We start from the raw sequence: 25,898 nt of genomic DNA, 5'->3' as shown, positions 1-25,898 counted from the left end.
TACCTCTATTGAGATAATTTCATTCAAAGATTCAATCTTTACGCATTAAAACACTCTTCGGGACGTCACAGGGAACTCGAATAAGTTCAACTCAAAACTCTCCTTTTCTTTCAAAGATTCAATCTTTATACATTAAAAAGGTCTAGTAACATAATAGGTAACTTTGTTATGGTATTTTCATTCAAAGATTCATTCTTTTGTCATTAAAACACTCTTCGCGATTTCTTAGGTAACTCGAATAAGTTCAACTCAAAACTCGAATTTTATTCAATGATTCAATCTTTTTACATTAAAAAGGTCTAGTGACATAATAAGTACCTTGATTGAGATAATTTGAATCAAAGATTCAATCTTTACTCATTAAAACACTCTTTGTCACTTCAAAGGGAGCTCGAATAACTTTAACTCAAAACTCTCATTTCTTTTCAAAGATTCAATCTTTATACAATAAAAATTTCTAGTGACTTAATAGGTACCTTGATTGAGATAATTTCATTCAAAGATTCAATCTTTATTCATTAAAACACTCTTCGGGATGTCAAAAGGAACTCGAATAAGTTTAACTCAAAACTCTAATTTTCTTTCAAAGATTCAATCTTTATACATCAAAAAGATTTAGTAACATAATAGGTTCCTTTATTGAGGAATTTTCATTTGAAGATTCAATCTTTAGTCATTAAAACACTCTTCGCGACTTCATAGGTAACTCGAATAAGTTAAACTCAATACTCTCATTTTTTTCAAAGATTCCATCTTTATACATTAAAAAGGTCTACTGACATAATAGGTACATTGATTGAGATAATTTCGTTCAAAGATTCAATCTTTACTTATTAAAACGCGCTTCGTGACGTCAAAGGGAACTCAAATAACTTTAACTCAAAACTCGTAATTCTTTACAAATATTCAATCTTTATACATTAAAGAGGTCTAGTGACATAATTCTTTTGTCTTTAAAACACTCTTCGGGACGTCGTAGGGAACTCGAATATGTTTAACTCAAAACTCTCATTTTCTTTCAAAGATTAAACCTTTATACATTAAAAAGGTTTAGTGACATAATAAGTACCTCTATTGAGGTAATTTCGTACAAAGATTCAATCTTTACGCGTTAAAACACTATTCGGGACGTCATAGGGAACTCGGATAGGTTTAACTCATAACGCTCATTTCTTTTTAAAGATTCAATCTTTATATATAAAAGGTCCTGGGACAAAATAAGTCCCTTGATTCAGGTAATTTCAATCAAAGATTCAATCTTTACTCATTGAAATACTCTTCGGGATGTCATAGGGAACTCGAATAAGTTTAACTCAAAACAATCATTTTCTTTCCAAGATTCAATCTTTATACATTAAAAAGGTCTAGTAACATAATAGGTAACTTTACTAAGGTATTTTCATTCAAAGATTCATTATTTAGTCATTAAAACACTGTTCACGACTTCATAGGTAAATCGAATAACTTAAACTCAGAACTATCATTTTATTCCAAAGATTCAATCTTTAGACATTAAAAAGGTCTAGTAACATAATAGCTACCTTTATTGATGTGTTTTCATTCAAATATTCAATCTTTATTCATTAAAACACTCTTCGCGACTTCATAGGTAACTTGAATAAGTTAAACTGAAAACTCTCAATTTCTTTCAAAGATTCAATCTTTATACATTAAAAATGTCTAGTGACATAATAGCTACCTTGATTAAGGTAATTACATTCAAAGACTCAATATTTACTCATTAAAACACTCGTTGGGAGATTACAGGGAACATGAATAAGTTTAACTCAAAACTCTCATTTTCTTTCAAAGATACAATCTTTATACATTAAAAAGGTCTACAAACAAAATAAGTACCTTTATTGAGGTATTTTCATTCAAAGATTCAATCTTTAGTCATTAAAACACTCTTCGCAACTTCATAGGTAACTCGAATAAGTTGAACTCAAAACTCTCATGTTCTTTCAAAGATTCAATCTTTATACATTAAAAAGGTTTAGTGATAGAATAGGTACCTTGATTGAGGTAATTTTATTCAAAGATTCAATCTTTACTCATTAAAACACTCTTCGTGACGTCAAAGGGAACTTGAATAACTTTAACTCGAAACACTCATTTCTTTTTAAAACGTCAATCTTTATAAATTAAAAAGGTCTACTGATGTAATAGCTACCTTGATTGAGGTAATTTCATTCAATGATTCAATCTTTACTCACTAAAACACTCTTCGGGACGTTACAGGGAACTCGAATAAATTTAACTCAAAAATCTCATTTTCTTTCAAAGATTCAATCTTTATACAATAAAAAGGTCTAGTACAGAATTGGTACCTTTATTGTGGTATTTTCAGTCATTAAAACACTCTTCTTGATTTCATAGGTAACTCGAATAAGTTAAATTCAAAACACTCATTTTCTTTCAGAGATTCAATCTTTATACATTACAAAGGTCTAGTGGTAGAATAGGTACCTTGATTGAGGTAATTTCATTCAAAGATCAATCTTTACTCATTAAAACACTTTTCGTGACGTCAAAGGGAACTCAAATAACTTTAACTCAAAACTCTCATTTCTTTTCAAAGATTCAATCTTTATACATTAAAGAGGTCTAGTGACATAATAGGTACCTTGATTGAGGTAATTTCATACAATGATTCAATCTTTCCTCATTAAAACACTCTTCAGTACGTCACAGGGAACTCGATCAAGTTTAATTCAAAACTCTCATTTTTTTCAAACTTTCAATCTTTATACATTAAAAAGGTCTAGTAACAAAATAGGTACCTTTATTGAGGTATTTTCATTCAAAGATTCAATCTTCAGTCATTCAAACACTCTTCGCGACTTCATAGGCAACTCGAATAAGTTAAACTCAAAACTCTCATTTTCTTTCAAGGATTCAATCTTTATACATTACAAAGGTCTAGTAACATAATAGCTACCTTGATTGAGATAATTTCACTTAAAAATTCAATCTTTTCTCATTAAAAACCCTCTTCGCGACGTCAAAGGGAACTCGAATAACTTTAACTCCAAACTCTCATTTCTTTTCAAAGATTCAATCTTTATACATTAAAAAGGTCTAGTGACATAATCAGTACCTCTATTGAGGTAATTTCATTCAAAGATTCAATCTTTACTCATTAAAACACTTTTGCGGACGTCACACGGAACTCGAATAAGTTTAACTGAAAACTCTCATTTTCTTTCCAAGATTCAATCTTTATACATTAAAAACGTTTAGTAACGTAACTCAAAACTCTCATTTTCACTTAAAGATTCAATCTTTTGTCATTAAAACAGTATTCGTGACTTCTTAGGTAACTCGAATAAGTTGAACCCAAAAGACTCTTTTTCTTCCAAAGATTTAATTTTTATACATTAAAAAGGTCTAATGACATAATTGGTTCCTTGATTGAGATAATCTCATTCAAAGATTCAATCTTCACTCAATAAAACACTCTTCGTGACGTCAAAGGGAACTCGAATAACCTTAACTCAAAACTCTCATTTCTTTTCAAACATTCAATCTTTATACATTAAAATGATCTTTGAAAAAAATGAGAGTATTGAGTTTAACTTATTCGAGTTACCTATGAAGTCGCGAAGAGTGTTTTAATGACCAAAGATTGAATCTTCAAATGAAAATTCCTCAATAAAGGAACCTATTATGTTACTAGATCTTTTTGATGTATAAAGATTGAATCTTTGAAAGAAAATTAGAGTTTTGAGTTAAACTTATTCGAGTTCCTTTTGACATCCCGAAGAGTGTTTTAATGAATAAAGATTGAATCTTTGAATGAAATTACCTCAATCAAGGTACCTATTAAGTCACTTGAAATTTTTATTGTATAAAGATTGAATCTTTGAAAAGAAATGAGAGTTTTGAGTTAAAGTTATTGGAGTTCTCTTTGACGTTACGAAGAGTGTTTTAATGAGTAAAGATTGAATCTTTGAATGAAATTACCTCAATCAAGGTACCTATTCTACCACTAAACCTTTGTAATGTATAAAGCTTGAATCTTTGAAAGAAAATGAGTGTTTTGAGTTTAACGTATTCGAGTTACCTATGAAATCGCGAAGAATGTTTTAATGATTGAAGATTGAATCTTTGAATGAAAAATACCACAATAAAGGTTCCAATTCTGTTACTAGACCTTTTTAATGTAAAAAGATTGAATCTTTGAAAGAAAATGAGATTTTTGAGTTAAACTTATTCGAGTTCCCTGTAACATCCCGAAGAGTGTTTTAATGAGTAAAGATTGAATCATTGAATGAAATTACCTCAATCAAGGTAGCTATTACATCACTACACCGTTTTAATTTATAAAGATTGACGTTTTGAAAAGAAATGAGTGTTTCGAGTTAAAGTTATTCAAGTTCCCTTTGACGTCACGAAGAGTGTTTTAATGAGTAAAGATTGAATCTTTGAATGAAATTACCTCAATCAAGGTACCTGTTACTAAACCTTTTTAATGTATAAAGATTGAATCTTTGAAAGAACATGAGACTTTTGAGTTCAACTTATACGAGTTACTTATAAAGTTGCGAAGAGTGTTCTAATGACTAAAGATTGAATCTTTGAATGAAAATACCTCAATAAAGGTACTTATTTTGTTAGTAGACCTTTTTAATGTATAAAAATTGAATCTTTGAAAGAAAATGAGAGTTTTGAGTTAAACTTATTCATGTTCCCTGTAACGTCCCAAAGAGTGTTTTAATGAGTAAATATTGAATCTTTGAATGTAACTACCTCAATCAAGGTAACCATTATGTCACTAGACCTTTTTAATGTACAAAGATTGAATCTTGGAACGAAAGTGAGAGTTTTGAGTTTAACTTATTTGAGTTACCTATGAAGTCGCGAAGAGTGTTTTAATGAATAAAGATTGAATCTTTGAATGAAAACACCTCAATAAAGGTACCTATTATGTTACTAGACCTTTTTAATGTCTAAAAATTGAATCTTTGGAATAAAATGATAGTTCTCAGTTTAACTTATTCGATTTACTTATAAAGTCGTGAACAGTGTTTTAATGACTAAATAATGAATCTTTGAATGAAAATACCTTAGTAAAGGTACTTATTATGTTACTAGACCTTTTTAATGTATAAAGATTGAATCTTGGAAAGAAAATGACTGTTTTGAGTTAAACTTATTCGAGTTCCCTATGACATCCCGAAGAGTATTTCAACGAGTAAAGGTTGAATCTTTGATTGAAATTACTTGAATCAAGGGACTTATTTTGTCCCTGGACCTTTTATATATAAAGATTGAATCTTTAAAAAGAAATGAGCGTGATGAGTTAAACCTATCCGAGTTCACTATGACGTCCCGAATAGAGTTTTAACGCGTGAGGATTGAATCTTTGTATGAAATTACCTCAATAGAGGTACTTATTATGTCACTAGACCTTTTTAATGTATAAAGGTTTAATCTTTGAAAGAAAATGAGAGTTTTGAGTTAAACATATTCGAGTTCCCTGCGACGTCTCGAAGAGTGTTTTAAAGAGTTAATATTGAATCTTTGAATGAAATTACCTCAATCAAGGTACCTATTATGTCACTAGACCTTTTTAATGTATAAAGATTGAATATTTATAAAGAACTACGAGTTTTGAGTTAAAGTTATTTGAGTTCCCTTTGACGTCACGATGCGTGTTTTAATGAGTAAAGATTGAATCTTTGAACGAAATTATCTCAGTCAATGTACCTATTATGTCAGTAGACCTTTTTAATGTATAAAGATGGAATCTTTGAAAAAAATGAGAGTATTGAGTTTAACTTATTCGAGTTACCTATGAAGTCGCGAAGAGTGTTTTAATGACCAAATATTGAATCTTCAAATGAAAATTCCTCAATAAAGGAACCTATTATGTTACTAGATCTTTTTGATGTATAAAGATTGAATCTTTGAAAGAAAATTAGAGTTTTGAGTTAAACTTATTCGAGTTCCTTTTGACATCCCGAAGAGTGTTTTAGTGAATAAAGATTGAATCTTTGAATGAAATTACCTCAATCGAGGTACCTATTAAGTCACTAGAAATTTTTATTATATAAAGATTGAATCTTTGAAAAGAAATGAGAGTTTTGCGTTAAAGTTATTGGAGTTCTCTTTGACGTCACGAAGAGTGTTTTAATGAGTAAAGATTGAATCTTTGAATGAAATTACCTCAATCAAGGTACCTATTCTACCACTAAACCTTTGTAATGTATAAAGATTGAATCTTTGAAAGAAAATGAGTGTTTTGAGTTTAACTTATTCGAGTTACCTATGAAATCGCGAAGAGTGTTTTAATGATTGAAGATTGAATCTTTGAATGAAAAATACCACAATAAAGGTTCCAATTCTGTTACTAGACCTTTTTAATGTAAAAAGATTGAATCTTTGAAAGAAAATGAGATTTTTGAGTTAAACTTATTCGAGTTCCCTGTAACATCCCGAAGAGTGTTTTAATGAGTAAAGATTGAATCATTGAATGAAATTACCTCAATCAAGGTAGCTATTACATCACTAGACCGTTTTAATTTATAAAGATTGACGTTTTGAAAAGAAATGAGTGTTTCGAGTTAAAGTTATTCAAGTTCCCTTTGACGTCACGAAGAGTGTTTTAATGAGTAAAGATTGAATCTTTGATTGAAATTACCTCAATCAAGGTACCTATTCTGTCACTAAACCTTTTTAATGTATAAAGATTGAATCTTTGAAAGAACATGAGAGTTTTGAGTTCAACTTATTCGAGTTACCTATGAAGTTGCGAAGAGTGTTTTAATGACTAAAGATTGAATCTTTGAATGAAAATACCTCAATAAAGGTACTTATTTTGTTAGTTGACCTTTTTAATGTATAAAGATTGTAACTTTGAAAGAAAATGAGAGTTTTGAGTTAAACTTATTCATGTTCCTTGTAACGTCCCAAAGAGTGTTTTAATGAGTAAATATTGAATCTTTGAATGTAATTACCTCAATCAAGGTTGCTATTACGTCACTAGACCTTTTTAATGTACAAAGATTAAATCTTGGAAAGAAAGTGAGAGTTTTGAGTTTAACTTATTCGAGTTACCTATGAAGTCGCGAAGAGTGTTTTAATGAATAAAGATTGAATCTTTGAATGAAAACACCTCAATAAAGGTACCTATTATGTTACTAGACCTTTTTAATGTCTAAAGATTGAATCTATGAAATAAAATGATAGTTCTGAGTTTAACTTATTCGATTTACCTATGAAATCGTGAACAGTGTTTTAATGACTAAATAATGAATCTTTGAATGAAAATACCTTAGTAAAGGTACCTATTATTTTACTAGACCTTTTTAATGTATAAAGATTAAATCTTGGAAAGAAAATGACTGTTTTGAGTTAAACTTATTAGAGTTCCCTATGACATCTCGAAGAGTATTTCAACGAGTAAAGATTGAATCTTTGATTGAAATTACTTGAATCAAAGGACTTTTTTTGTCCCTGGACCTTTTATATATAAAGATTAAATCTTTAAAAAGAAATGAGCGTTATGAGTTAAACCTATCCGAGTTCCCTATGACGTCCCGAATAGTAATTTAACGCGTGAGGATTGAATCTTTGTATGAAATTACCTCAATTGAGGTACTTATTATGTCACTAGACCTTTTTAATGTATAAAGGTTTAATCTTTGAAAGAAAATGAGAGTTTTGAGTTCAACATATTCGAGTTCCCTGCGACGTCTCGAAGAGTGTTTTAAAGAGTAAATATTAAATTTTTGAATGAAATTACCTCAATCAAGGTACCTATTATGTCACTAGTCCTTTTTAATGTATAAAGATTGAATATTTGTAAAGAACTACGAGTTTTGAGTTAAAGTTATTTGAGTTCCCTTTGACGTCACGAAGCGTGTTTTAATGAGTAAAGATTGAATCTTTGAACGAAATTATCTCAATCAATGTACCTATTATGTCAGTAGACCTTTTTAATGTATAAAGATGGAATCTTTGAAAAAAATGAGAGTATTGAGTTTAACTTATTCGAGTTACCTATGAAGTCGCAAAGAGTGTTTTAATGACCAAAGATTGAATCTTCAAACGAAAATTCCTCAATAAAGGAACCTATTATGTTATTACATCTTTTTGATGTATAAAGATTGAATCTTTGAAAGAAAATTAGAGTTTTGAGTTAAACTTATTCGAGTTCCTTTTGACATCCCGAAGAGTGTTTTAGTGAAAAAAGATTGAATCTTTGAATAAAATTACCTCAATCGAGGTACCTATTAAGTCACTAGAATTTTTATTGTATAAAGATTGAATCTTTGAAAAGAAATGAGAGTTTTGAGTTAAAGTTATTCGAGTTCCCTTTGACGTCACGAAGAGTGTTTTCATGAGTAAAGATTGAATCTTTGAATGAAATTACCTCAATCAAGGTACCAATTCTACCACTAGACCTTTGTAATGTATAAAGATTGAATCTTTGAAAGAAAATGAGTATTTTGAGTTTAACTTATTCGAGTTACCTATGAAATCGCGAAGAGTGTTTTTATGACTGAAGATTGAATCTTTGAATGAAAAATACCACAATAAAGGTACCAATTCTGTTACTAGACCTTTTTAATGTAAAAAGATTGAATCTTTGAAAGAAAATGAGATTTTTGAGTTAAACTTATTCGAGTTCCCTGTAACGTCCCGAAGAGTGTTTTAATGAGTAAATATTGAATCATTGAATGAAATTACCTCAATCAAGGTAGCTATTGCATCACTAGACCTTTTTGATTTATAAAGATTGACGTTTTGAAAAGAAATGAGTGTTTCGAGTTAAAGTTATTCAAGTTCCCTTTGACGTCACGAAGAGTGTTTTAATGAGTAAAGATTGAATCTTTGAATGAAATTACCTCAATCAAGGTACCTATTCTGTCACTAAACCTTTTTAATGTATAAAGATTGAATCTTTGAAAGAACATGAGAGTTTTGAGTTCAACTTATTCGAGTTACCTATGAAGTTGCGAAGAGTCTTTTAATGACTAAAGATTGAATCTTTGAATGAAAATACCTCAATAAAGGTACTTATTTTGTTAGTAGACCTTTTTAATGTATAAAGATTGTATCTTTGAAAGAAAATGAGAGTTTTGAGTTAAACTTATTCGTGTTCCCTGTAACGTCCTAAAGAGTGTTTTAATGAGTAAATATTGATTCATTGAATGTAATTACCTCAATCAAGGTAGCTATTATGTCACTAGACCTTTTTAATGTACAAAGATTGAATCTTGGAAAGGAAGTGAGAGTTTTGAGTTTAACTTATTCGAGTTAACTATGAAGTCGCGAAAAGTGTTTTAATGAATAAAGATTGAATCTTTGAATGAAAACACCTCAGTAAAGGTACCTATTATGTTACTAGACCTTTTTAATGTCTAAAAATTGAATCTTTGGAATAAAATGATAGTTCTGAGTTTAACTTATTCGATTTACCTATGAAGTCGTGAACAGTGCTTTAATGACTAAATAATGACTCTTTGAATGAAAATACCTTAGTAAAGGTACCTATTATGTTACTCGACCTTTTTAATGTATAAAGATTGAATCTTGCAAAGAAAATGACTGTTTTGAGTTAAACTTATTCGAGTTCCCTATGACATCCCGAAGAGTATTTCAACGAGTAAAGATTGAATCTTTGATTGAAATTACTTGAATCAAGGGACTTATTTTGTTCCTGGACCTTTTATATATAAAGATTGAATCTTTAAAAAGAAATGAGCGTTATGAGTTAAACCTATCCGAGTTCCCTATGACGTCCCGAATAGTGTTTTAACGCGTAAGGATTGAATCTTTGTATGAAATTACCTCAATAGAGGTACTTATTATGTCACTAGACCTTTTTAATGTATAAAGGTTTAATCTTTGAAAGAAAATGAGAGTTTTGAGTTAAACATATTCGAGTTCCCTGCAACGTCTCGAAGAGTGTTTTAAAGAGTAAATATTGAATCTTTGAATGAAATTGCCTCAATCAAGGTACCTATTATGTCAGTAGACCTTTTTAATGTATAAAGATTGAATATTTGTAAAGAACTACGAGTTTTGAGTTAAAGTTATTTGTGTTCCCTTTGACGTCACGAAGCGTGTTTTAATGAGTAAAGATTGAATCTTTGAACGAAATTATCTCAATCAATGTACCTATTATGTCAGTTAGCAGACCTATTTAATGTATAAAGATGGAATCTTTGAAAGAAATGAGAGTACTGAGTTTTAACTTATTCGAGTTACCTATGAAGTCGCGAGGAGTGTTTTAATGACCAAAGATTGAATCTTCAAATGAAAATTCCTCAATAAAGGAACCTATTATGTTACTAGATCTTTTTGATGTATAAAGATTGAATCTTTGAAAGAAAATTAGAGCTTTAAGTGAAACTTATTCGAGTTCCTTTTGACATCCCGAAGAGTGTTTTAATGAATAAAGATTGAATCTTTGAATGAAATTACCTCGATTAAGGTACCTATTACGTCACTAGAAATTTTTATTGTATAAAGATTGAATCTTTGAAAAGAAATGAGAGTTTTTCGTTAAAGTTACTCGAGTTCCCTTCGACGTCACGAAGAGTGTTTTAATGAGTAAAGATTGAATCTTTGAATGAAATTACCTCAATCAAGGTACCTATTCTACCACTAAACCTTTGTAATGTATAAAGATTGAATCTTTGAAAGAAAATGAGTGTTTTGAGTTTAACTTATTCGAGTTACCTATGAAATCGCGAAGAGTGTTTTAATGACTGAAGATTGAATCTTTGAATGAAAAATACCACAATAAAGGTACCAATTCTGTTACTAGACCTTTTTAATGTATAAAGATTGAATCTTTGAAAGAAATTGAGATTTTAGAGTTAAACTTATTCGAGTTCCCTATAACATCCCGAAGAGTGTTTTAATGAGTAAAGATTGAATCATTGAATGAAATTACCTCAATCAACGTAGCTATTACATCACTAGACCTTTTTAATTTATAAAGATTGACGTTTTGTAAAGAAATGAGTGTTTCGAGTTAAAGTTATTCAAGTTCCCTTTGACGTCACGAAGAGTGTTTTAATGAGTAAAGATTGAATCTTTGATTGAAATTACCTCAATCAAGGTACCTATTCTGTCACTAAACATTTTTAATGTATAAAGATTGAATCTTTGAAAGAACATGAGAGTTTTGAGTTCAACTTATTCGAGTTACCTATGAAGTTGCGAAGAGTGTTTTAATGACTAAAGATTGAATCTTTGAATGAAAATACCTCAATAAAGGTACTTATTTTGTTAGTTGACCTTTTTAATGTATAAAGATTGTATCTTTGAAAGAAAATGAGAGTTTTGAGTTAAACTTATTCATGTTCCTTGTAACGTCCAAAGAGTGTTTTAATGAGTAAATATTGAATCTTTGAATGTAATTACCTCAATCAAGGTAGCTATTATGTCACTAGACCTTTTTAATGTACAAAGATTAAATCTTGGAAAGAAAGTAAGAGTTTTGAGTTTAACTTATTCGAGTTACCTATGAAGTGGCGAAGAGTGTTTTAATGAATAAAGATTGAATCTTTGAATGAAAACACCTCAATAAAGGTACCTATTATGTTACTAGACCTTTTTAATGTCTAAAGATTGAATCTTTGGAATAAAATGATAGTTCTGAGTTTAACATATTCGATTTACCTATGAAATCGTGAACAGTGTTTTAATGACTAAATAATGAATCTTTGAATGAAAATACCTTAGTAAAGGTACCTATTATGTTACAAGACCTTTTTAATGTATAAAGATTAAATCTTGGAAAGAAAATGACTGTTTTGAGTTAAACTTATTCGAGTTCCTTATGACATCCCGAAGAGTATTTGAACGAGTAAAGATTGAATCTTTGATTGAAATTACTTGAATCAAAGGACTTATTTTGTCACTGGACCATTTATATATAAAGATTAAATCTTTAAAAAGAAATGAGCGTTATGAGTTAAACCTATCCGAGTTCCCTATGACGTCCCGAATAGTAATTTAACGCGTGAGGATTGAATCTTTGTATGAAATTACCTCAATTGAGGTACTTATTATATCACTAGACCTTTTTAATGTATAAAGGTTTAATCTTTGAAAGAAAATGAGAGTTTTGAGTTAAACATATTCGAGTTCCCTGCGACGTCTCGAAGAGTGTTTTAAAGAGTAAATATTGAATCTCTGAATGAAATTACCTCAATCAAGGAACCTATTATGTCACTAGTCCTTTTTAATGTATAAAGATTGAATATTTGTAAAGAACTACGAGTTTTGAGTTAAAGTTATTTGAGTTCCCTTTGACGTCACGAAGCGTGTTTTAATGAGTAAAGATTGAATCTTTGAACGAAATTATCTCAATCAATGTACCTATTATATCAGTAGACCTTTTTAATGTATAAAGTTGGAATCTTTGAAAAAAATGAGAGTATTGAGTTTAACTTATTCGAGTTACCTATGAAGTCGCGAAGAGTGTTTTAATGACCAAAGATTGAATCTTCAAATGAAAATTCCTCAATAAAGGAACCTATTATGTTACTAGATCTTTTTGATGTATAAAGATTGAATCTTTGAAAGAAAATTAGAGTTTTAAGTTAAACTCATTCGAGTTCCTTTTGACATCCCGAAGAGTGTTTTAGTGAAAAAAGATTGAATCTTTGAATGAAATTACCTCAATCGAGGTACCTATTAAGTCACTAGAAATTTTTATTGTATAAAGATTGAATTTTTGAAAAGAAATGAGAGTTTTGAGTTAAAGTTATTCGAGTTCCCTTTGACGTCACGAAGAGTGTTTTAATGACTAAAGATTGAAGCTTCGAATGAAATTACCTCAATCAAGGTACCAATTCTACCACTAGACCTTTCTAATGTAAAAAGATTGAATCTTTGAAAGGGAATGAGTGTTTTAAGTTTAACTTATTCGAGTTACCTATGAAATCGCGAAGAGTGTTTTAACGACTGAAGATTGAATCTTTGAATGAAAAATACCACAATAAAGGTACCAATTCTGTTAATAGACCTTTTTAATGTATAAAGATTGAATCTTTGAAATAAAATGAGATTTTTGAGTTAAACTTATTCGAGTTCCTTGTAACGTCCCGAAGAGTGTTTTAATGTGTAAATATTGAATCATTGAATGAAATTACCTCAATCAAGGTAGCTATTACATCACTAGACCTTTTTAATTTATAAAGATTGACGTTTTGAAAAGAAATGAGTGTTTCAAGTTAAAGTTATTCAAGTTCCCTTTGACGTCACGAAGAGTGTTTTAATGAGTAAAGATTGAATCTTTGAATGAAATTACCTCAATTAAGGTACATATTCTGTCACTAAACCTTTTTAATGTATAAAGATTGAATCTTTGAAAGAACATGAGAGTTTTGAGTTCAACTTATTCGAGTTACCTATGAAGTTGCGAAGAGTCTTTTAATGACTAAAGATTGAATCTTTGAATGAAAATACCTCAATAAAGGTACTTATTTTGTTAGTAGACATTTTTAATGTATAAAGATTGTATCTTTGAAAGAAAATGAAAGTTTTGAGTTAAACTTATTCATGTTCCCTGTAACGTCGCAAAGAGTGTTTTAATGAGTAAATATTGAATCTTTGAATGTAATTACCTCAATGAAGGTAGCAATTATGTCAGTAGACCTTTTTAATGTACAAAGATTGAATCTTGGAAAGGAAGTGAGAGTTTTGAGTTTAACTTATTCGAGTTACCTATGAAGTCGCGAAGAGTGTTTTAATGAATAAAGATTGAATATTTGAATGAAAACACCTCAATAAAGGTACCTATTATGTTACTAGAGCTTTTTAATGTCTAAAGATTGAATCTTTGGAATAAAATGATAGTTCTGAGTTTAACTTATTCGATTTACCTATGAAGTCGTGAACAGTGCCTTAATGACTAAATAATGAATCTTTGAATGAAAATACATAAGTAAAGGTACCTATTATGTTACTAGACCTTTTTAATGTATAAAGATTGAATCTTGGAAAGAAAATGACTGTTTTGAGTTAAACTTATTCGAGTTCCCTATGACATCCCGAAGAGTATTTCAACGAGTAAAGATTGAATCTTTGATTGAAATTACTTGAATCAAGGGACTTATTTTGTCCCTGGTCCTTTTATATATAAAGATTGAATCTTTAAAAAGAAATGAGCGTTATGAGTTAAACCTATCCGAGTTCCCTATGACGTCCCGAATAGTGTTTTAACGCGTGAAGATTGAATCTTTGTATGAAATTACCTCAATAATGGTACTTATTTTGTCACTTGACCTTTTTAATGTATAAAGGTTTAATCTTTGAAAGAAAATGAGAGTTTTAAGTTAAACATATTCGAGTTCCCTGCGACGTCTCGAAGAGTGTTTTAAAGAGTAAATATTGAATCTTTGAATGAAATTACCTCAATCAAGGTACCTATTATGTCACTAGACCTTTTTAATGTATAAAGATTGAATATTTGTAAAGAACTACGAGTTTTGAGTTAAAGTTATTTGAGTTCCCTTTGACGTCACGAAGCGTGTTTTAATGAGTAAAGATTGAATCTTTGAACGAAATTATCTCAATCAATGTACCTATTATGTCAGTAGACCTTTTTAATGTATAAAGATGGAATCTTTGAAAAAAATGAGAGTATTGAGTTTAACTTATTCGAGTTACCTATGAAGTCGTGAATAGTGTTTTAGTGACCAAAGATTGAATCTTCAAATGAAAATTCCTCAATAAAGGAACCTATTATGTTACTAGATCTTTTTGATGTATAAAGATTGAATCTTTGAAAGAAAATTAGAGTTTTGAGTTAAACTTATTCGAGTTCCTTTTGACATCCCGAAGAGTGTTTTAATGAATAAAGATTGAATCTTTGAATGAAATTACCTCAATCGAGGTACCTATTAAGGCACTAGAAATTTTTATTGTATAAAGATTGAATCTTTGAGAAGAAATGAGAGTTTTGAGTTAAAGTTATTCGAGTTGCCTTTGACGTCACAAAGAGTGTTTTAATGAGTAAAGATTGAATCTTTGAATGAAACTACCTCAATCCAGGTACCTATTCTACCACTAGACCTTTGTAATGTATAAAGATTGAATCTTTGAAAGAAAATGAGTGTTTTGAGTTTAACTTATTCGAGTTACCTATGAAATCGCGAAGAGTGTTTTAATGACTGAAGATTGAATCTTTGAATGAAAAATACCACAATAAAGGTACCAATTCTGTTTCTAGACCTTTTTAATGTATAAAGATTGAATCTTTGAAAGAAAACGAGATTTTTGAGTTAAAGTTCTTCGAGTTCCCCGTAACGTCCCGAAGAGTGTTTTAATGAGTAAAGATTGAATCATTAAATGAAATTACCTTAATCAAGGTAGCTATTACATCACTAGACCTTTTTAATTTATAAAGATTGACGTTTTGAAAAGAAATGAGTGTTTCGAGTTAAAGTTATTCAAGTTTCCTTTGACGTCACGAAGAGTGTTTTAATGAGTAAAGATTGAATCTTTGAATGAAATTACCTCAATCAAGGTACCTATTCTGTCACTAAACCTTTTTAATGTATAAAGATTGAATCTTTGAAAGAACATGAGAGTTTTGAGTTCAACTTATTCGAGTTACCTATGAAGTTTCGAAGAGTGTTTTAATGACTAAAGATTGAATCTTTGAATGAAAATAACTCAATAAAGGTACTTATTTTGTTAGTAGACCTTTTTAATGTATAAAGATTGTATCTTCGAAAGAAAATGAGAGTTTTGAGTTAAACTTATTCATGTTCCCTGTAACGTCCCAAAGAGTGTTTTAATGTGTAAATATTGAATCTTTGAATGTAATTACCTTAATCAAGGTAGCTATTATGTCACTAGACCTTTTTAATGTACAAAGATTGAATCTTGGAAAGAAAGTGAGAGTTTTGAGTTTAACTTATTCGAGTTACCTATGAAGTCGCGAAGAGTGTTTTAATGAATAAAGATTGAATTTTGAATGAAAACACCTCAATAAAGGTACCTATTATGTTACTAGACCTTTTTAATGTCTAAAGATTGAATCTTTGGAATAAAATGATAGTTCTGAGTTTAACTTATTCGATTTAACTTTGAAGTCGTGAAGAGTGTTTTAATGACTAAATAATGAATCTTTGAATGAAAATACCTTAGTAAAGGTACCTATTATGTTACTAGACCTTTTTAATGTATAAAGATTGAATCTTGGAAAGAAAATGACTGTTTTGAGTTAAACTTATTCGAGTTCCCTATGACATCTCGAAGAGTATTTCAACGAGTAAAGATTGAATCTTTGATTGAAATTACTTGAATCAAGGGACTTATTTTGTCCCTGGACCTTTTATATATAAAGATTGAATCTTTAAAAAGAAATGAGCATTATGAGTTAAACCTATCCGAGTTCCCTATGACGTCCCGAATAGTGTTTTAACGCGTGAGGATTGAATCTTTGTATGAAATTACCTCAATAGAGGTACTTATTATGTCACTAGGCCTTTTTAATGTATAAAGGTTTAATCTCTGAAAGAAAATGAGAGTTTTGAGTTAAACATATTCGAGTTCCCTGCCACGTCTCGAAGAGTGTTTTAAAGAGTAAATATTGAATCTTTGAATGAAATTACCTCAATCAAGGTACCTATTATGTCACTAGACCTTTTTAATGTATAAAGATTGAATATTTGTAAAGAACTACGAGTTTTGAGTTAAAGTTATTTGAGTTCCCTTTAACATCACGAAGCGTGTTTTAATGAGTAAAGATTGAATCTTTGAGCGAAATTATCTCAATCAATGTACCTATTTTGTCAGTAGACCTTTTTATTATATAAAGATGGAATCTTTGAAAAAAATGAGAGTATTGAGTTTAACTTATTCGAGTTACCTATGAAGTCGCGAAGAGTGTTTTAGTGACCAAAGATTGAATCTTCAAATGAATATTCCTCAATAAAGGAACCTATTATGTTACTAGATCTTTTTGATGTATAAAGATTGAATATTTGGAAGAAAATTAGATTTTTGAGTTAAACTTATTCGAGTTCCTTTTGACATTCCGAAGAGTGTTTTTATGAATAAAGATTGAATCTTTGAATGAAATTACCTCAATTCAGGTACCTATTAAGTCACTAGAAATTTTTGTTGTATAAAGATTGAATCTTTGAGAAGAAATGAGAGTTTTGAGTTAAAGTTATTCGAGTTCCCTTTGACGTCACGAAGAGTGTTTTAATGAGTAAAGATTGAATCTTTGAATGAAACTACCTCAATCAAGGTACCTATTCTACCACTAGACCTTTGTAATGTATAAAGATTGAATCTTTGAAAGAAAATGAGTGTTTTGAGTTTAACTTATTCGAGTTACCTATGAAATCGCGAAGAGTGTTTTAATGACTGAAGATCGAATCTTTGAATGAAAAATACCACAATAAAGGTACCAATTCTGTAACTAGACCTTTTTAATGTATAACGATTGAATCTTTGAAAGAAAACGAGATTTTTGAGTTAAACTTATTAGAGTTCCCTGTAACGTCCCGAAGAGTGTTTTAATGAGTAAAGATTGAATCTTTGAATGAAATTACCTCAATCAAGGTAGCTTTTCAGTCACTAAACCTTTTTAATGTATAAAGATTGAATCTTTGAAAGAACATTAGAGTTTTGAGTTCAACTTATTCGAGTTACCTATGAAGTTGCAAAGAGTGTTTTAATGACTAAAGATTGAATCTTTGAATGAAAATACCTCAATAAAGGTACTTATTTTGTTAGTAGACCTTTTTAATGTATAAAGATTGTATCTTCGAAAGAAAATGAGAGTTTTGAGTTAAACTTATTCATGTTCCCCGTAACGTCCCAAAGAGTGTTTTAACGAGTAAATGTTGAATCTTTAAATGAAATTACCTCAATCAAGGTACCTATTCTGTCACTAAACCTTTTTAATGTATAAAGATTGAATCTTTGAAAGAACATGAGAGTTTTGAGTTCAACTTATTCGAGTTACCTATGAAGTTTCGAAGAGGGTTTTAATGACTAAAGATTGAATCTTTGAATGAAAATAACTCAATAAAGGTACTTATTTTGTTAGTAGACCATTTTAATGTATAAAGATTGTATCTTCGAAAGAAAATGAGAGTTTTGAGTTAAACTTATTCATGTTCCCTGTAACGTCCCAAAGAGTGTTTTAATGAGTAAATATTGAATCTTTGAATGTAATTACCTCAATCAAGGTAGCTATTATGTCACTTGACCTTTTTAATGTACAAAGATTGAATCTTGGAAAGAAAGTGAGAGTTTTGAGTTTAACTTATTCGAGTTACCTATGAAGTCGCGAAGAGTGTTTTAATGAATAAAGATTGAATCTTTGAATGAAAACACCTTAATAAAGGTACCTATTATGTTACTAGACCTTTTTAATGTCTAAAGATTGAATCTTTGGAATAAAATGATAGTTCTGAGTGTAACTTATTCGATTTACCTATGAAGTCGTGAACAGTGTTTTAATGACTAAATAATGAATCTTTGAATGAAAATACCTTAGTAAAGGTACCTATTATGTTACTAGACCTTTTTAAAGAGTGTTTTAAAGAGTAAATATTGAATCTTTGAATGAAATTACCTCAATCAAGGTACCTATTATGTCACTAGACCTTTTTAATGTATAAAGATTGAATATTTGTAAAGAACTACGAGTTTTGAGTTAAAGTTATTTGAGTTCCCTTTGACATCACGAAGCGTGTTTTAATGAGTAAAGAATGAATCTTTGAACGAAATTATCTCAATCAATGTACCTATTATGTCAGTAGACCTTTTTAACGTATAAAGATGGAATCTTTGAAAAAAATGAGAGTATTGAGTTTAACTTATTCGAGTTACCTATGAAGTCGCGAAGAGTGTTTTAATGACCAAAGATTGAATCTTCAAATGAAAATTCCTCAATACAGGAACCTATTATTTTACTAGATCTTTTTGATGTATAAATATTGAATCTTTGAAAGAAAATTAGAGTTTCGAGTTAAACTTATTCGAGTTCCTTTTGACATCCCGAAGAGTGTTTTAATGAATAAAGATTGAATCTTTGAATGAAATTACCTCAATCGAGGTACCTATTAAGTCACTAGAAATTTTTATTGTATAAAGATTGAATCTTTGAAAAGAAATGAGAGTTTTGAGTTAAAGTTATTCGAGTTCCCTTTGACGTCACGAAGAGTGTTTTAATGAGTAAAGATTGAATCTTTGAATGAAATTACCTCAATCAAGGTACCTATTCTACCACTAGACCTTTGTAATGTATAAAGATTGAATCTTTGAAAGAAAATGAGTGTTTTGAGTTTAACTTATTCGAGTTACCTATGAAATCGCGAAGAGTGTTTTAATGACTAAAGATTGAATCTTTGAAGGAAAAATACCACAATAAAGGTACCAATTCTGTTACTAGACCTTTTTAATCTATAAACATTGAATCTTTGAAATAAAACGAGATTTTTGAGTTAAAGTTATTCGAGTTCCCTGTAACGTCCCGAAGAGTGTTTTAATGAGGAAAGATTGAATCATTGAATGAAATTACCTCAATCAAGGTAGCTATTACATAACTAGACCTTTTTAATTTATAAAGATTGACGTTTTGAAAAGAAATGAGTGTTTCGATTTAAAGTTATTCAAGTTCCCTTTGACGTCACGAAGAGTGTTTTAATGAGTAAAGATTGAATCTTTGAATGAAATTACCTCAATCAAGGTACCTTTTCTGTCACTAAACCTTTTTAATGTATAAAGATTGAATCTTTGAAAGAACATGAGAGTTTTGAGTTCAACTTATTCAAGTTACCTATGTAGTTGCGAAGAGTGTTTTAATGACTAAAGATTGAATCTTTGAATGAAAATACCTCAATAAAGGTACTTAATTTGTTAGTAGACCTTTTTAATGTTTAAAGATTGTATCTTCGAAAGAAAATGAGAGTTTTGAGTTAAACTTATTCATGTTCCCTATAACGTCCCATAGAGTGTTTTAATGAGTAAATATTGAATCTTTGAATGTAATTACCTCGATCAAGGTAGCTATTATGTCACTAGACCTTTTTAATGTACAAAGATTGAATCTTGGAAAGAAAGTGAGAGTTTTGAGTTTAACTTATTCGAGTTACCTATGAAGTCGCGAAGAGTGTTTTAATGAATAAAGATTGAATCTTTGAATGAAAACACCTCAATAAAGGTACCTATTATGTTACTAGACCTTTTTAATGTCTAAAGATTGAATCTTTGGAATAAAATGATAGTTCTGAGTTTAACTTATTCGATTTACCTATGAAGTCGTGAACAGTGTTTTAATGACTAAATAATGAATCTTCGAATGAAAATACCTTAGTAAAGGTACCTATTATGTTACTAGACCTTTTTAATGTATAAAGACTGAATCTTGGAAAGAAAATGACTGTTTTGAGTTAAACTTATTCGAGTTCCCTATGACATCCCGAAGAGTATTTCAACGAGTAAAGATTGAATCTTTGATTGAAATTACTTGAATCAAGGGACTTATTTTGTCCCTGGACCTTTTATATATAAAGATTGAATCTTTAAAAAGAAATGAGCGTTATGAGTTAAACCTATCCGAGTTCCCTATGACGTCCCGAATGGGGTTTTAACGCCTAAGGATTGAATCTTTGTTTGAAATTACCTCAATAAAGGTACTTATTATGTCACTAGACCTTTTTAATGTATGAAGGTTTAATCTCTGAAAGAAAATGAGAGTTTTGAGTTAAACATATTCGAGTTCCCTGCGACGTCTCGAAGAATGTTTTAAAGAGTAAATATTGAATCTTTGAATGAAATTTCCTCAATCAAGGTACCTATTATGTCACTAGACCTTTTTAATGTATAAAGATTGAAAATTTGTAAACAACTACGAGTTTTGAGTTAAAGTTATTTGAGTTACCTTTGATGTTACTAAGCGTGTTTTAATGAGTAAAGATTGAATCTTTGAACGAAATTATCTCAATCAATGTACCTATTATGTCAGTAGACCTTTTTAACGTATAAAGATGGAATCTTTGAAAAAAATGAGAGTATTGAGTTTAACTTATTCGAGTTACCTATGAAGTCGCGAAGAGTGTTTTAATGACCAAAGATTGAATCTTCAAATGAAAATTCCTCAATACAGGATCCTATTATGTTACTAGATCTTTTTGATGTATAATGATTGAATCTTGGAAAGAAAATTAGAGTTTTGAGTTAAATTTATTCGAGTTCCTTTTGACATCCCGATGAGTGTTTTAATGAATAAAGATTGAATCTTTGAATGAAATTACCTCAATCGAGGTGCCTATTAAGTCACTAGAAATTTTTGTTGTATAAAGATTGAATCTTTGAAAAGAAATGAGAGTTTTGAGTTAAAGTTATTCGAGTTCCCTTTGACGTCACGAAGAGTGTTTTAATGTGTAAAGATTGAATCTTTGAATGAAATTATCTCAATCAAGGTACCTATTCTACCACTAGACCTTTGTAATGTATAAAGATTGAATCTTTGAAAGAAAATGAGTGTTTTGAGTTTAACTTATTCGAGTTACCTATGAAATCGCGAAGAGTGTTTTAATGACTGAAGATTGAATCTTTGAATGAAAAATACCACAATAAAGGTACTAATTCTGTTACGAGACCTTTCCAATGTATAAAGATTGAATCTTTGAAAGAAAATGAGATTTTTGAGTTAAACTTATTCGAGTTCCCTGGATTGTCCCGAAGAGTGTTTTAATGAGTAAAGATTGAATCATTGAATGAAATTACCTCAATCAAGGTAGCTATTACATCGCTAGACCTTTTTAATTTATAAAGATTGACGTTTTGAAAAGAAATGAGTGTTTCGAGTTAAAGTTATACAAGCTCCCTTTGACGTCACGAAGAGTGTTTTAATGAGTAAAGATTGAATCTTTGAATGAAATTACCTCAATCAAGGTACCTATTCTGTCACTAAACCTTTTAATGTATAAAGATTGAATCTTTGAAAGAACATGAGAGTTTTGAGTTCAACTTAATCGAGCTACCTATGAAGTTGCGAAGAGTGTTTTAATGACTAAAGATTGAATCTTTGAATGAAAATACCTCTATAAAGGAACTTATTTTGTTAGTAGACCTTTTTAATGTATAAAGACTGTATTTTTGAAAGAAAATGAGAGTTTTCAGTTAAACTTATTCACGTTCCCTGTAACGTCCCAAAGAGTGTTTAATGAGTAAGTATTGAATCTTTGAATGTAATTACCTCAATCAAGGTAGCTATTATGTCACTAGATCTTTTTAATGTACAAAGATTGAATCTTGGAAAGAAAGTGAGAGTTTTGAGTTTAACTTATTCGAGTTACCTATGAAGTCGTGAAGAGTGTTTTAATGAATAAAGATTGAATCTTTGAATGAAAACAACTCAATAATGGTACCTATTATGTTACAAGACCTTTTTAATGTCTAAAGATTGAATCTTTGGAATAAAATGATAGTTCTGAGTTCAACTTATTCGATTTACCTATGAAGTCGTGAACAGTGTTTTAATGACTAAATAATGAATCTTTGAATGAAAATACCTTAGTAAAGGTACCTATTATGTTACAAGACATTTTTAATGTATAAAGATTGAATCTTGGACAGAAAATGACTCTTTTGAGTTAAACTTATTCGAGTTCCCTATGACATCCCGAAGAGTATTTCAACGAGTAAAGATTGAATCTTTGATTGAAATTACTTGAATCAAGGGACTTATTTTTGTCCCTGGACCTTTTATATATAAAGATTGAATCTTTAAAAAGAAATGAGCGTTATGAGTTAAACCTATCCGAGTTCCCTATGACGTCCCGAATAGTGTTTTAACGCGTAAGGACTGAATCTTTGTATGAAATTACCTCAATAGAGGTACTTATTATGTCACTAGACCTTTTTAATGCATAAAGGCTAAATCTTTGACAGAAAATGAGAGTTTTGAGTTAAACATATTCGAGTTCCCTGCGACGTCTCGAAGAGTGTTTTAAAGAGTAAATATTGAATCTTTGAATGAAATTACCTCAATCAAGGTACCTATTATGTCACTAGACCTTTTTAATGTATAAAGATTGAATATTTGTAAAGAACTACGAGTTTTGAGTTAAAGTTATTTGAGTTCCCTTTGACGTCGCGAAGCGTGTTTTAATGAGTAAAGATTGAATCTTTGAACGAAATTATCTCAATCAATGTACCTATTATGTCAGTAGACCTTTTAACGTATAAAGATGGAATCTTTGAAAAAAATGAGAGTATTGAGTTTAACTTATTCGAGTTACCTATGAAGTCGCGAAGAGTGTTTTTATGACTAAAGATTGAATCTTCAACTGAAAATTCCTCAATACAGGAACCTATTATGTTACTAGATCTTTTGGATGTATAAAGATTGAATCTTGGAAAGAAAATTACAGTTTTGAGTTAAACTTATTCGAGTTCCTTTTGACAATCCGAAGAGTGTTTTAATGAATAAAGATTGAATCTTTGAATAAAATTACCTTAATCGAGGTACCTATTAAGTCACTAGAAATTTTTATTGTATAAAAATTGAATCTTTGAAAAGAAATGAGAGTTTTGAGTTAAAGTTATTCGAGTTCCCTTTGACGTCACGAAGAGTGTTTTAATGAGTAAAGATTGAATCTTTGAATGAAATTACCTCAATCAAGGTACCTATTCTACCACTAGACCTTTGTAATGTATAAAGATTGAATCTTTGAAAGAAAATGAGTGTTTTGAGTTTAACTTATTCGAGTTACCTATGAAATCGCGAAGAGTGTTTTAATGACTGAAGATTGAATCTTTAAATGAAAAATACCACAATAAAGGTACCAATTCTGTTACTAGACCTTTCCAATGTATAAAGATTGAATCTTTGAAAGAAAATGAGATTTTTGAGTTAAACTTATTCGAGTTCCCTGTAACGTCCCGAAGAGTGTTTTAATGAGTAAAGATTGAATCATTGAATGAAATTACCTCAATCAAGGTAGCTATTACATCGCTAGACCTTTTTAATTTATAAAGATTGACGTTTTGAAAAGAAATGAGTGTTTCGAGTTAAAGTTATTCAAGTTCCCTTTGACGTCACAAAGAGTGTTTTAATGAGTAAAGATTGAATCTTTGAATTAAATTACCTCAATCAAGGTACCTATTCTGTCACTAAACCTTTTTAATGTATAAAGATTGAATCTTTGAAAGAACATGAGAGTTTTGAGTTCAACTTATTCGAGCTACCTATGAAGTTACGAAGAGTGTTTTAATGACTAAAGATTGAATCTTTGAATGAAAGTACCTCAATAAAGGTACTTATTTTGTTAGTAGACCTTTTTAATGTACAAAGACTGTATCTTTGAAAGAAAATGAGAGTTTTGAGTTAAACATATTCACATTCCCTGTAACGTCCCAAAGAGTGTTTTAATGAATAAGTATTGAATCTTTGAATGTAATTACCTCAATCAAGGTAGCTATTATGTCACTAGACCTTTTTAATGTACAAAGATTGAATCTTGGAAAGAAAGTGAGAGTTTTGAGTTTAACTTATTCGAGTTACCTATGAAGTCGCGAAGAGTGTTTTAATGAATAAAGATTGAATTTTTGAATGAAAACACCTCAATAAAGGTACCTATTATGTTACTAGACCTTTTTAATGTCTAAAGATTGAATCTTTGGATTGAACTGATTGTTCTGAGTTCAACTTGTTCGATTTACCTATGAAGTCGTGAACAGTGTTTTAATGACTAAATAATGAATCTTTGAATGAAAATACCTTAGTAAAGGTACCTATTATGTTACAAGACCTTTTTAATGTATAAAGATTGAATCTTGGAAAGAAAATGACTGTTTTGAGTTAAACTTATTCGAGTTCCCTTTGACATCCCGAAGAGTATTTCAACGAGTAAAGATTGAATCTTTGATTGAAATAACTTGAATCAAGGGACTTATTTTTGTCCCTGGACCTTTTATATATAAAGATTGAATCTTTAAAAAGAAATGAGCGTTATGAGTTAAACCTATCCGAGTACCCTATGTCGTCCCGAATAGTGTTTTAACGTGTAAGGACTGAATCTTTGTATGAAATTACCTCAATAGAGGTACGTACTATGTCACTAGACCTTTTTAATGTATAAAGGTTTAAACTTTGAAAGAAAATGAGAGTTTTGAGTTAAACATATTCGAGTTCCCTGCGACGTCTCGAAGAGTGTTTTAAAGAGTAAATATTGAATCTTTGAATGAAATTCCCTCAATCAAGGTACCTATTATGTCACTAGACCTTTTTAATGTATAAAGATTGAATATTTGTAAAGAACTACGAGTTTTGAGTTAAAGTTATTTGAGTTCTCTTTGACGTCACGAAGCGTGTTTTAATGAGTAAAGATTGAATCTTCGAACGAAATTATCTCAATCAATGTACCTATTATGTCAATAGACCTTTTTAACGTATAAAGATGGAATCTTTGAAAAAAATGAGAGTATTGAGTTTAACTTATTCGAGTTACCTATGAAGTCGCGAAGAGTGTTTTAATGACCAAAGATTGAATCTTCAAATGAAAATTCCTCAATACAGGAACCTATTATTTTACTAGATCTTTTTGATGTATAAATATTGAATCTTTGAAAGAAAATTAGAGTTTCGAGTTAAACTTATTCGAGTTCCTTTTGACATCCCGAAGAGTGTTTTAATGAATAAAGATTGAATCTTTGAATGAAATTACCTCAATCGAGGTACCTATTAAGTCACTAGAAATTTTTATTGTATAAAGATTGAATCTTTGAAAAGAAATGAGAGTTTTGAGTTAAAGTTATTCGAGTTCCCTTTGACGTCACGAAGAATGTTTTAATGAGTAAAGATTGAATCTTTGAATGAAATTACCTCAATCAAGGTACCTATTCTACCACTAGACCTTTGTAATGTATAAAGATTGAATCTTTGAAAGAAA

Source organism: Cornus florida, unplaced genomic scaffold, assembly GCF_030987335.1.
Source record: "Cornus florida cultivar Cherokee Brave unplaced genomic scaffold, ASM3098733v1 CherokeeBrave_3.0.0_Hap2_Chr03, whole genome shotgun sequence".
NCBI lineage: Eukaryota > Viridiplantae > Streptophyta > Magnoliopsida > Cornales > Cornaceae > Cornus > Cornus florida.
This window is presented reverse-complemented; position numbering follows the sequence as displayed.